Below are 14715 nucleotides of genomic sequence, written 5' to 3' on the forward strand. Positions count from 1 at the left end.
AGGGTTGGATTCAGATCTCTCCTTGGATTTCTCCTATGGCCGGTCCATTTCAGCAAAAGATACGTTTTTGCTAGTTCTTTGGTTGTCCATTTGCTGTGGACTTTATTTCTCAGCCCATGTTATGTTTCTTTTTGTCTAGCTTGTCATCATGATATATTCAGGCTAGCTGGAAGCTCTGGGAAAGCAGATTTGCCCTCCACACCGTAAGTCGGTGTGGAGATCATTTTTGTAAACTCTGCGTGGATTTTTAGTTTTTAATACTGACCGCACAGTAACCTTTCCTATTCTGTCTATCTAGATTAGTATTGGCCTCCTTTGCTAAATTCTGTTTTCATTTCTGTGTATGTCATTTCCCTCTCCACTCACAGTCAATATTTGTGGGGGGCTATCTTTCCTTTGGGGGTTTTCTCTGAGGCAAGATAGCTTTCTGTTTCCATCTTTAGGGGTAGTTAGTTCTCAGGCTGTGACAAGGTGTCTAGGGAGTGACAGGAACATCCCACGGCTATTACTAGTGTTGGTGTTAGGATTAGGAACTGCGGTCAGTAAAGATACCACCTCCTCAGAGCTCGTCCCATGTTGTTCTTTAACCACCAGGTCATATCAGTGTTGCTCCTTAACCACCAGGTCATAACATTTATGGAACTGACTTAAAACAACCTACAATTTACAAAACTAAACTAGCTATCTTGAACCTCCATGCATAGGTTCAAGTGGAGGAATTGGTGGATGTGTCGGCATGGGTGGAAGAGGCAAGCGAGAAGTATTACAACTTTGCTTTTTTGTATTTTTTCATGTTTTTTTATTTTTTTATGTAACTCACTTAAAACAACCTAGAATTTGGAAAACTAAACCTAGCTATCTAGATTCGCGAGGCATAGGTCTAAGTGGTGGAAGAGGTGGACAAGGCAAGGTAGGCGTAAACCAACACTGTTTATTTAAAGGGACTCTGTCACCTCAAATTGGCTGGATATTTAAATGACTTTTTACCTGTCCGATGGGCGGCGTTTCATCTTCATTTCTCCACCCCATCCGTCCCTGTTGTCCGCAATATGTTTATGAATTAGAGTACTTGTGCTCCATAGTTGGCGTGTGCGCAATGCAATCTCGGTCGCGCATGCGCACTATGCTTTACCCAACTGCGGGCAAAGCCGAAAAGCATTACTGCGCATGCGCCCGCGCACTATGTCCGCGGGCGCATGCACAGTAATGCTTTTCGGCTTTGCCCGCAGTTGGGCAAAGCATAGTAACATAGTTATTAAGGTTGAAGGAAGACTTTAAGTCCATCTAGTTCAACCCATAGCCTAACCTAACATGTCCTAACATGTTGATCCAGAGGAAGGCAAAAAAAACCCCATGTGGCAAAGAGTAAGCTCCACATTGGGGAAAAAAATTCCTTCCCGACTCCACATACGGCAATCAGACTAGTTGGATCAACGCCCTATGAAGGAATCTAATATATATATAACCTGTAACATTATACTTTTCAAGAAAGGCATCCAGTCCCCTCTTAAATTTAAGTAAAGAATCACTCATTACATCATACGGCAGAGAGTTCCATAGTCTCACTGCTCTTACAGTAAAGAATCCGCGTCTGTTATTATGCTTAAACCTTCTTTCCTCCAGACGTAGAGGATGCCCCCTTGTCCCCGTCTCAGGTCTATGATTAAAAAGATCATCAGGAAGGTCTTTGTACTGTCCCCTCATATACTTATACATTAAGACAAGATCACCCCTTAGCCTTCGTTTCTCCAAACTAAATAGACCCCAAGTGTAATAACCTATCCTGGTATTGCAGACCCCCCAGTCCTCTAATAACCTTGGTCGCTCTTCTCTGCACCCGCTCTAGTTCAGCTATGTCTTTCTTATACACCGGAGATGAGAACTGTGCACAGTATTCTAAGTGTGGTCGCACTAGTGACTTGTATAGAGGTAAAATTATGTTCTCCTCATGTGCATCTATGCCTCTTTTAATGCATTACATTATTTTATTTGCCTTTGTAGCAGCTGCCTGACACTGGCCACTGAATATGAGTTTGTCATCCACCCATACATCCAGGTCTTTTTCATTGACGGTTTTGCCCAGAGTTTTAGAATTAAGCACATAGTTATACATCTTATTACTTCTACCCAAGTGCACAACCTTACATTTATCCCCATTAAAGCTCATTTGCCATTTGTCAGCCCAAGCTTCTAGTTTACATACAGTGAGGCAAAAAAGTATTTAGTCAGTCAGCAATAGTGCAAGTTCCACCACTTAAAAAGATGAGAGGCGTCTGTAATTTACATCATAGGTAGACCTCAACTATGGGAGACAAACTGAGAAAAAAAAAATCCAGAAAATCACATTGTCTGTTTTTTTATCATTTTATTTGCATTTTATGGTGGAAAATAAGTATTTGGTCAGAAACAAACAATCAAGATTTCTGGCTCTCACAGACCTGTAACTTCTTCTTTAAGAGTCTCCTCTTTCCTCCACTCATTACCTGTAGTAATGGCACCTGTTTAAACTTATCAGTATAAAAAGACACCTGTGCACACCCTCAAACAGTCTGACTCCAAACTCCACTATGGTGAAGACCAAAGAGCTGTCAAAGGACACCAGAAACAAAATTGTAGCCCTGCACCAGGCTGGGAAGACTGACTCTGCAATAGCCAACCAGCTTGGAGTGAAGAAATCAACAGTGGGAGCAATAATTAGAAAATGGAAGACATACAAGACCACTGATAATCTCCCTCGATCTGGGGCTCCACGCAAAATCCCACCCCGTGGGGTCAGAATGATCACAAGAACGGTGAGCAAAAATCCCAGAACCACACGGGGGGACCTAGTGAATGAACTGCAGAGAGCTGGGACCAATGTAACAAGGCCTACCATAAGTAACACACTACGCCACCATGGACTCAGATCCTGCAGTGCCAGACGTGTCCCACTGCTTAAGCCAGTACATGTCCGGGCCCGTCTGAAGTTTGCTAGAGAGCATTTGGATGATTTTCAAGCTTTAATTTTTGTACCCTTAAATTAGAGTGGTATCACAGAAAATAGTTAACAAATAATTTCCCACATGTCAACTTTACATCAGCACAATTTAGAAAACAATTTTATTTTGTTAGGACGTTGTAAGGGTTAAACGTTGACCAGCGATTTCTCATTTTTCCAACAAAATTTACAAAACCATTTTTTTCGGGACCACCTCATATTTCAAGTGAGTTTTTTTTGGGGGGTCAATATAACAGAAAATACCCAAACGTGACACCATTCTAAAAACGGCACTCCTCAAGGTGCTCAAAACCACATTCAAGAAGTTTACTAACCCTTCAGGTGCTTCACAAGCACTAAAGCAATGTGGAAGGAAAAAATGAACATTTTATTTTTTTCACAAAAAAATTACTTTGGGACCTACTTTAAGTACTGCAGTGTGCAGGGAAAGGTCAGAGAGGCCCGGCGCCTGCGTACTGCAGTACTTTGCTCTGCCCTCAACAGGGCAGACAAAGAACGCCTGCGCTGGAGCCGCAGCGTGAAGACAAGAAGAGGACGTCATCGTAAGAAGATGGGAGTCCCCGGATCGGACCGCGACCCCCATCGGATCGGACCGCCCCCCCAGGTGAGTTATAATCTAACCTCTTTTTCTCATCTTTCAGGATACATCGGGGGCTGTAGATAAGCCCCTGATGCCGGTGGGCTTAGCTCACCTTCGATTTTGGGGGTGACAGGTTCCCTTTAAGCCAGGCCACAAATGTACAGTAAAATAATATTTTAGGCACACTACTCATACAGACACAGCTGCAGAGTACACAGATGCTTTTCAGCACAGAACGCCCATAGAAGCCAATAACAAATTTTACCCACAGAGCATGTTTCCACATTTCCCTGAGAAAGCGGATTAAAAATTTCACACCCAGACAATGGGGCACAGTATCCCCACAGGAAGGGTTGCAGAGTACACACAGCGGCCTAAAGGCACAGTACTCCCACAGATATGAGTTAAAGCATACACACAGCGGTAGTTACAAAGAAGTAGAAAAAATATTTAGACACACATGCACAACACTACCACCAACACAGAAGACGATTCTAAAAACTTTTGTTTACGCACGGTACTATCAGATATGGTGGAGTACACAGTGTTTTATTTAAACTTTGCACACACAAAACCCAATACTGTCCCTCACTATTGCTGCGTCCTGTCCATACGCTAAGCAGGGCAGAAATAAAAAATAAGATTATTGACCCAGGAGAAACAACTCCAGTGGAGGAGATGGTGGACGTGGCAGTATAAGAGGCAGGGCAGCACGGTGGCTCAGTGGTTAGCACTGTAGTTTTGCTGGGGTCCTGGGTTCAAATCCAATCAAGGACAACATCTGCAAGGAGCTCATATCTTCTCCTTGTGTTTGCGTGGGTTTCCTCCCACTCTCTAAACACATACTGATAAGGAAAATAGATTGAGAGCCCAAATGGGGACAGTGCCGATAATGTCTGTTAAGTTCTGTGGAATTAATAGTGCTATATAACTGAGTTAAAGAAATAAATAAAATAAAGATTCAAGGGAGGAGTAATAAAACGCTTGTGTTTTTTTCCCAATGTTTTTTGTTTATGTGTTGTGAATTCCGTTCTTGGGCTCCCTCCTGTGGTTGTGAATGGTACTTTTGTGAGTTCTGCCCTTGGACTCCCTCTGGTGGTTTCGAGTGGAACTGCTGCTCCTTGAGTTTAGCTGTAGCAGCTGCTTTCACTGATCGTCTCTCCTGGCTTTGCTATTTAACCTGGCTCTGGTCTTCAGTTCATGCCAGCTGTCAATGTTTCAGGGTTGGATTCAGATCTCTCCTTGGATTTCTCCTATGGCCGGTCCATTTCAGCAAAAGATACGTTTTTGCTAGTTCTTTGGTTGTCCATTTGCTGTGGACTTTATTTCTCAGCCCATGTTATGTTTCTTTTTGTCTAGCTTGTCATCATGATATATTCAGGCTAGCTGGAAGCTCTGGGAAAGCAGATTTGCCCTCCACACCGTAAGTCGGTGTGGAGATCATTTTTGTAAACTCTGCGTGGATTTTTAGTTTTTAATACTGACCGCACAGTAACCTTTCCTATTCTGTCTATCTAGATTAGTATTGGCCTCCTTTGCTAAATTCTGTTTTCATTTCTGTGTATGTCATTTCCCTCTCCACTCACAGTCAATATTTGTGGGGGGCTATCTTTCCTTTGGGGGTTTTCTCTGAGGCAAGATAGCTTTCTGTTTCCATCTTTAGGGGTAGTTAGTTCTCAGGCTGTGACAAGGTGTCTAGGGAGTGACAGGAACATCCCACGGCTATTACTAGTGTTGGTGTTAGGATTAGGAACTGCGGTCAGTAAAGATACCACCTCCTCAGAGCTCGTCCCATGTTGTTCTTTAACCACCAGGTCATATCAGTGTTGCTCCTTAACCACCAGGTCATAACATTTATGGAACTGACTTAAAACAACCTACAATTTACAAAACTAAACTAGCTATCTTGAACCTCCATGCATAGGTTCAAGTGGAGGAATTGGTGGATGTGTCGGCATGGGTGGAAGAGGCAAGCGAGAAGTATTACAACTTTGCTTTTTTGTATTTTTTCATGTTTTTTTATTTTTTTATGTAACTCACTTAAAACAACCTAGAATTTGGAAAACTAAACCTAGCTATCTAGATTCGCGAGGCATAGGTCTAAGTGGTGGAAGAGGTGGACAAGGCAAGGTAGGCGTAAACCAACACTGTTTATTTAAAGGGACTCTGTCACCTCAAATTGGCTGGATATTTAAATGACTTTTTACCTGTCCGATGGGCGGCGTTTCATCTTCATTTCTCCACCCCATCCGTCCCTGTTGTCCGCAATATGTTTATGAATTAGAGTACTTGTGCTCCATAGTTGGCGTGTGCGCAATGCAATCTCGGTCGCGCATGCGCACTATGCTTTACCCAACTGCGGGCAAAGCCGAAAAGCATTACTGCGCATGCGCCCGCGCACTATGTCCGCGGGCGCATGCACAGTAATGCTTTTCGGCTTTGCCCGCAGTTGGGCAAAGCATAGTAACATAGTTATTAAGGTTGAAGGAAGACTTTAAGTCCATCTAGTTCAACCCATAGCCTAACCTAACATGTCCTAACATGTTGATCCAGAGGAAGGCAAAAAAAACCCCATGTGGCAAAGAGTAAGCTCCACATTGGGGAAAAAAATTCCTTCCCGACTCCACATACGGCAATCAGACTAGTTGGATCAACGCCCTATGAAGGAATCTAATATATATATAACCTGTAACATTATACTTTTCAAGAAAGGCATCCAGTCCCCTCTTAAATTTAAGTAAAGAATCACTCATTACATCATACGGCAGAGAGTTCCATAGTCTCACTGCTCTTACAGTAAAGAATCCGCGTCTGTTATTATGCTTAAACCTTCTTTCCTCCAGACGTAGAGGATGCCCCCTTGTCCCCGTCTCAGGTCTATGATTAAAAAGATCATCAGGAAGGTCTTTGTACTGTCCCCTCATATACTTATACATTAAGACAAGATCACCCCTTAGCCTTCGTTTCTCCAAACTAAATAGACCCCAAGTGTAATAACCTATCTTGGTATTGCAGACCCCCCAGTCCTCTAATAACCTTGGTCGCTCTTCTCTGCACCCGCTCTAGTTCAGCTATGTCTTTCTTATACACCGGAGATGAGAACTGTGCACAGTATTCTAAGTGTGGTCGCACTAGTGACTTGTATAGAGGTAAAATTATGTTCTCCTCATGTGCATCTATGCCTCTTTTAATGCATTACATTATTTTATTTGCCTTTGTAGCAGCTGCCTGACACTGGCCACTGAATATGAGTTTGTCATCCACCCATACATCCAGGTCTTTTTCATTGACGGTTTTGCCCAGAGTTTTAGAATTAAGCACATAGTTATACATCTTATTACTTCTACCCAAGTGCACAACCTTACATTTATCCCCATTAAAGCTCATTTGCCATTTGTCAGCCCAAGCTTCTAGTTTACATACAGTGAGGCAAAAAAGTATTTAGTCAGTCAGCAATAGTGCAAGTTCCACCACTTAAAAAGATGAGAGGCGTCTGTAATTTACATCATAGGTAGACCTCAACTATGGGAGACAAACTGAGAAAAAAAAAATCCAGAAAATCACATTGTCTGTTTTTTTATCATTTTATTTGCATTTTATGGTGGAAAATAAGTATTTGGTCAGAAACAAAATTTCATCTCAATACTTTGTAATCTATCCTTTGTTGGCAATGACAGAGGTCAAACGTTTTCTGTAAGTCTTCACAAGGTTGCCACACACTGTTGTTGGTATGTTGGCCCATTCCTCCATGCAGATCTCCTCTAGAGCAGTGATGTTTTTGGCTTTTCGCTTGGCAACACGGACTTTCAACTCCCTCCAAAGGTTTTCTATACGGTTGAGATCTGGAGACTGGCTAGGCCACTCCAGGACCTTGAAATGCTTCTTACGAAGCCACTTCTTCGTTGCCCTGGCGGTGTGCTTTGGATCATTGTCATGTTGAAAGACCCAGCCACGTTTCATCTTCAATGCCCTTGCTGATGGAAGGAGGTTTGCACTCAAAATCTCACGATACATGGCCCCATTCATTCTTTCATGTACCCGGATCAGTCGTCCTGGCCCCTTTGCAGAGAAACAGCCCCAAAGCATGATGTTTCCACCACCATGCTTTACAGTAGGTATGGTGTTTGATGGATGCAACTCAGTATTCTTTTTCCTCCAAACACGACAAGTTGTGTTTCTACCAAACAGTTCCAGTTTGGTTTCATCAGACCATAGGACATTCTCCCAAAACTCCTCTGGATCATCCAAATGCTCTCTAGCAAACTTCAGACGGGCCCGGACATGTACTGGCTTAAGCAGTGGGACACGTCTGGCACTGCAGGATCTGAGTCCATGGTGGCGTAGTGTGTTACTTATGGTAGGCCTTGTTACATTGGTCCCAGCTCTCTGCAGTTCATTCACTAGGTCCCCCCGTGTGGTTCTGGGATTTTTGCTCACCGTTCTTGTGATCATTCTGACCCCACGGGGTGGGATTTTGCGTGGAGCCCCAGATCGAGGGAGATTATCAGTGGTCTTGTATGTCTTCCATTTTCTAATTATTGCTCCCACTGTTGATTTCTTCACTCCAAGCTGGTTGGCTATTGCAGAGTCAGTCTTCCCAGCCTGGTGCAGGGCTACAATTTTGTTTCTGGTGTCCTTTGACAGCTCTTTGGTCTTCACCATAGTGGAGTTTGGAGTCAGACTGTTTGAGGGTGTGCACAGGTGTCTTTTTATACTGATAAGTTTAAACAGGTGCCATTACTACAGGTAATGAGTGGAGGAAAGAGGAGACTCTTAAAGAAGAAGTTACAGGTCTGTGAGAGCCAGAAATCTTGATTGTTTGTTTCTGACCAAATACTTATTTTCCACCATAAAATGCAAATAAAATGATTAAAAAAACAGACAATGTGATTTTCTGGATTTTTTTTTCTCAGTTTGTCTCCCATAGTTGAGGTCTACCTATGATGTAAATTACAGACGCCTCTCATCTTTTTAAGTGGTGGAACGCACTATTGCTGAATGACTAAATACTTTTTTGCCTCACTGTATGTAAACTAGAAGCTTGGGCTGACAAATGGCAAATGAGCTTTAATGGGGATAAATGTAAGGTCATGCACTTGGGTAGAAGTAATAAGATGTATAACTATGTGCTGAATTCTAAACCTCTGGGCAAAACCGTCAATGAAAAAGACCTGGGTGTATGGGTGGATGACAAACTCATATTTAGTGGCCAGTGTCAGGCAGCTGCTACAAAGGCAAATAAAATAATCTATAGCATTAAAAGAGGCATAGATGCACATGAGGAGAACATAATTTTACCTCTATACAAGTCACTAGTTCGACCACACTTAGAATACTGTGTACAGTTCTGGTCTCCGGTGTATAAGAAAGTCATAGCTGAACTGGAGCGGGTGCAGAGAAGAGCAACCAAGGTTATTAGAGGACTGGGGGGTCTGCAATACCAGGATAGGTTATTACACTTGGGGTCTGTGAGAGCCAGAAATCTTGATTGTTTGTTTCTGACCAAATACTTATTTTCCACCATAAAATGCAAATAAAATGATAAAAAAACAGACAATGTGATTTTCTGGATTTTTTTTTCTCAGTTTGTCTCCCATAGTTGAGGTCTACCTATGATGTAAATTACAGACGCCTCTCATCTTTTTAAGTGGTGGAACTTGCACTATTGCTGACTGACTAAATACTTTTTTGCCCCACTGTAAATCATCCTGTAATATAAAATTGTCCTCCCCTGTATTGATTACCCTGCAGAGTTTAGTGTCATCTGCAAATATTTAAATTCTGCTCTGTATGCCCCCTACAAGGTCATTAATAAATACTAGATGGTGGCCCGATTCTAACGCATCGGGTATTCTAGAATATGCATGTCCACGCAGTATATTGCATAGCTCACGTAGTATATTGCCCAACCACGCAGTATATTGCCCAGCCACGCAGTATATTGCCCAGTGACGTAGTATATTGCCCAGCCACGTAGTATATTGCCCAGCCACGTAGTATATTGCCCAGCCACGTAGTATATTGCCCAGCCACGTAGTACATTGCCCAGCCACGTAGTATATTGCCCAGCCACGTAGTATATTGCCCATCCACGTAGTATATTGCCCAGCGACGTAGTATATTGCCCAGAGACGTAGTATATTGCCCAGCCACGTAGTATATTGCCCAGCCACGTAGTATATTGCCCAGCCACGTAGTATATTGCCCAGCCACGTAGTATATTGTTACAGCACCCAGAACTAAAAGAGCCACCTTGTCAGAATGCAGCATTACTGCTGCACAAGTGGCTCTTTTAGTTAAAAACGCCTGGGGGGGTGACAGGTTCCCTTTAAGGACCTTCCACCTACTTCTAACTTTGTCATTTGTACCAATGTGCACCATGACCACTGGGTCCTCACCAGACCCTCCTAGTAATCTGTCAACCTGATCAGCGATGTGTCGGACTCGAGCGCCAGGTAGGCAGCACACCGTTCGACGATCCCTGTCTTTGTGACAGATTGCCCTATCTGTTCCCCTAATAATTGAGTCCCCCATTACCAGCACCTGTCTGGCCTGTCCTGCTCTCCTATTTCCCTCCTTACTGGAGCAGTCACTCCTCCGGCTTTCAGAGGACATGACTGGCTGCAGCAGTGCTACCCCTGTACTGGCACCCCCCTCATCTGCCAACTTAGCAAACTTATTGGGGTGTGCCAGATCAGGACTAGCCTCCCTGGCACTGTTCCCTCTACCTGGCCTTCTAACTGTCACCCAGCTTGCTGCTCCACTGTCCTGCAGCTCCATCCTACCATCCCCCTTCATCTATCCCATTGAGCGTCTGCTCACTGAGCAGAAGACTCCTTTCCATATTGTCTATGGATCTCAGTGTTGCCAGCTGCACATTTAGATTCAGAATCTGGGCTTCTAAATGCTCAACATGCTCAGATCTCACACAGCAGTATGCACCCTCGACCGGCTGCTCAAGGATTGCATACATGTGGCAAAATGTGCACTGGATGGCATTAACAATAGTGGAGTACATTTCCTAATGGGGATTGCACCAGACAGAAAAGTTAAATAAAAAATAAATGCAAAGTATTAATAAAATACAGACAGCAATTCAGTAATTCCTCCCTTGGAAACTCCCTGAATCCAAAGTCACTGAATCACAAGTCACACTTACCGCCGTTCACACTTACACTCAGTTCACACTCGCTAAGCTGAAGATTTAAAGAGATTTTTTTTCCCCCTACGCAGCAATCCACCTTGCTGTTCAATGCACTTCCAAAAAATAGTGCGTGACCGAAGATTACATTGCGCACACGCCAACTATGGAGCACATGTACTGTAATTCACTAACATATTGCGGACAACAAGGACGGACGGGGTGGAGAAATGAAGATGAAACGCTGCCCACTGGCAGGTAAAAAGTCATTTAAATATCCCGCCAATTTGAGGTGACAGAGTCCCTTTAATTTTTTCAACATGTCTTGCGGTGGTCCACTTACCTTGTGCACTAGCCCTCCCACGTACTGATTCTCCGACATAACAAATGGTTGGGCATCAATGCGCTAAATCTCTTCCACTTCTAGGATAGGGCCAGGTGGATGGGCCATGGAACCCAAGCCAGCGGAGTCATCAAAAGCAGAAGGGACTGACTGCTGCATGACTTGCAGCTCAGACTGCTTGGCTGATTTGCAAGGGTGTGAGGTGGAAGCCAGATAATCATGGTCCCCCAGTGCCAACTGTGCACTTTCTGCAGTGGACCGAGTGGAAGATAATGCAAAGGAACTGGAGCCACTCTCAGCTATCCAACCCAACACCTTAACATCTTGTGGCCCTAACATTAGTGCAGCAGTATTAGGGACTATGAAAAGACGCAGACATCCTGTCGGCTGGGTGCAACAGAAAAAGATGTTGCATTTGGGCACATAACAGGTACCGAATGAGCTACAACATCACCCCGGCCATGTCAACAGAAATGGCAATGAGACGGATTATGCAATTTGTTAATTTGCAAAACTAATAGAAAACACAGCGGTCTTGAAAAAAAAATTATTTGGCCAATAAAAGTCAACGAGATGGCTGATGCAAATTATTTACCAGACTACTAAAAAAAAAACACACAGTAGCTTAAAGGAACAGTACTCCCTCAGACGGAGGTGGGGTACAGAATACTCACAGTGGCTTAAAGAACAAGTACTCCCACAGGTGGGGCGTGCAGAGTACACACAGCGGCTTAAAAGACAGTACTACCACAGACAGGAGGGTGCAAAGTACATACAGCGGCTTTTAGCACAGTACTCTTACAGATGGGTTTGCGGAGTACACGCAGTGTCTGTTAGCGCAGTACTAGCACTTATAGGGGCTGCAGAATAATTCATGCAAAAGGAGCCCCAATACAAAGTATTGAGTACATTTACTGAACATACATTTCAGTAGGCCAAGATTTCGGATTTTAAAATCACTTTGTCAAGCTGGTGTTATAAAGTATTCTAATGACTTTTGGGTTTTCATTGGATGTAAGCCATAATCATTAACATTAACAGAAATAAACACTTGAAATACATCTTTCTGTGCGTAATGACTCTATAATATATGAGTTTCACTTTTTCTATTGAAGAACCAAAATAAATTAACTTTATATTGATTTTCTAATTTTGTGAGATGCACCTGTATTTTTTCAGGGAACTATTCAGTTTTGAACTTACTTTGGGGCACCTATATGTTGGAAACCCCCCAAAAGTAATACAATTTTAAAAACAACCTCCCTCAACATATGAAAAACTGCTATCGGGCAGTTTATTAACCCTTTAGGGTCATTCCATGGTAACTTCCGTTACAACACAATAAAGTAACTTATGTTACAAAGATGATGGTAACTTACCTTACAATAAGTTTAATCCAATGGATGGTAACATTGTAACGCAAGTTACTATACTGTATGGTAACGTAACTTATCTACATTTCTTGTAATAAAAATTGTTGCTTTTAACTTGAGAGTTTAAAATACATTTTTTAAAGTTGCAGGGACTATGGTGTTTTAATACAATACAAATAGTGCTTCTCCCCTGTTTACCAGAACAGAAAAATTGGCAGACTCATGAAAGACAATTGCCTTTCCTTTTTTTGTAACGTTACTTACCTAGTAATAACACTGTATTTTGTATTTATTTTATTGTTGAAAAATCAAACTGTGTTGAAATCTATTGAGAATAGTTTAATGTACAATATACATTCACTCCTTATTGTGCCTGCCTTCAAAGAACAGTCTGTAGCCAGTTTTTGGCTTGTGAATGTAACGTAAGGAATGACCCTTTATGAGCTTTTCAGGAATTAATGTAAAACGGCATGACAGAATGAATACAATTTATTTTTACCACTGAAATGCAGCTAACTTCTGAACATTCACTATAACCTGCAGACTCTAAGGGTATGTTTCCACGGTACGTAAACGCTGCTTGTTTGACGCTGCAGCGTCAAACAAGCAGCGTCCAGATGTTCCAGCATAGTGGAGGGGATTTTATGAAATCCCGTCTCCACTATGCGTGGAAACCCGTGCGACTCCGGACATGCTGCGCGTCTTTTCAGAACGCAGCATGACCGTACACCTTGCGGGGACGCAGCGTCCCCGCAAGGCATATCACAGGGCCCTATGGCGAGGGGTGCGATGATCCCGGATGTGTACTGTACACATCCGGCACCATCGCGTCCCAGGAAGGGGGCGGGGCTTAGCGCCGAGCGGCTTCGCCGCTGCAGCGATCCCGCCGGCGAAACGGACCGTGGAGCCATACCCTAAGGCCATGAATTTCCATTGCAACTATAAGGATCACAAATCATGATATCAAGGTGTGGATGGGGTTAAAGAGGGAGCCCCCACACTGTTAAGGTACCTTCACACGAAACGACATCGCTAGCGATCCGTGACGATGCAGCGTCCTGGCTAGCGATATCGTTTCGTTTGACACGCAGCAGCGATCAGGATCCTGCTGTGATGTCGCTGGTCGCTGAATAAAGTCCAGAACTTTATTTGGTCGTCAGACCGGCGTGTATCGTTGTGTTTGAAAGCAAAAGCAACGATACCAGCGATGTTTTACACTGGTAACCAGGGTAAACATCGGGTTACCAAGCGCAGGGCCGCGCTTAGTAACCCGATGTTTACCCTGGTTACCAGCGTAAAAGTAAAAAAAACAAACAGCACATACTTACATGCGTCCCCCAGCGTCTGCTTCCTGACACTTACTGAGCGCCGGCACCTAAAGTGAAAGTGAAAGCACAGCGGTGACGTCACCGCTCTGCTGTTAGGGCCGGAGCTCAGTCAGTGTCAGGAAGCAGACGCTGGGGGACGCATGTAAGTATGTGCTGTTTGTTTTTTTTACTTTTACGCTGGTAACCAGGGTAAACATCGGGTTACTAAGCTCGGCCCTGCGCTTAGCAACCCGATGTTTACCCTGGTTACCCGGGGACCTCGGCATCGTTGGTCGCTGGAGAGCGGTCTGTGTGACAGCTCTCCAGCGATCAAACAGCGACGCTGCAGCGATCGGCATCGTTGTCGCTATCGCTGCAGCGTCGCTTCGTGTGAAGGTACCTTTAGTCATCTAGATGCTGTTGTCACTATTGAAAGCTTATCTTAGGGGGTTAAACAACCATGACTGGTGCAAAAACTGATTGTGATGGATGCAGCAGGGGGCCAGCTATAGTGTACAGCTGCTGCATTTTCACCTGTCGAGGGAGGGATGCTATTCACTTATATCTCAGGTTAGTAAAAATATGTATTAGTGATCACTATGGGGTCAACATCAAGGATGTTCGAGCGATCAAAAATAGCGATAACTGCAAGTGCTCGTTACTCCAGTTTGCCTCGGGTGCTCGGGTACTCGGGTGCACAGAGTAGTGCGCGGGTGTCCGAGTGACATGTTCGAGTCCCGGCGGCCGCATGTTTCGCAGCTGTTAGACCACCACAACACATGCGGGGTTGTATGACAAACGAGGGCAATCACTGCATATTTTCTGGCGGTCTAACAGCCGAGAAACATGCAGCCGCTGGGATTCAAACATGTCACTTGGTCACCTGTGATACTCTGTGCATACCGGAGGCAAACTGGAGTAACGAGCAATTACGCTCATCACTAATCAAAACCATTGTTAATCTCTTCTACTT

The 14715-nt window shown here is 43.8% G+C and overlaps 1 protein-coding gene across 2 annotated transcripts in view; it reads right to left on the reverse strand.

Annotated features, from left to right (window-relative positions):
* The window catches only part of LOC143767340 (uncharacterized), a 254994-nt gene that overhangs the window by 42467 nt on the left and 197812 nt on the right, over nucleotides 1-14715 (reverse strand). The gene's annotated exons all lie outside the window — the stretch shown is intronic.

This window comes from Ranitomeya variabilis, chromosome 4, assembly GCF_051348905.1.
Source record: "Ranitomeya variabilis isolate aRanVar5 chromosome 4, aRanVar5.hap1, whole genome shotgun sequence".
Taxonomy (NCBI): domain Eukaryota; kingdom Metazoa; phylum Chordata; class Amphibia; order Anura; family Dendrobatidae; genus Ranitomeya; species Ranitomeya variabilis.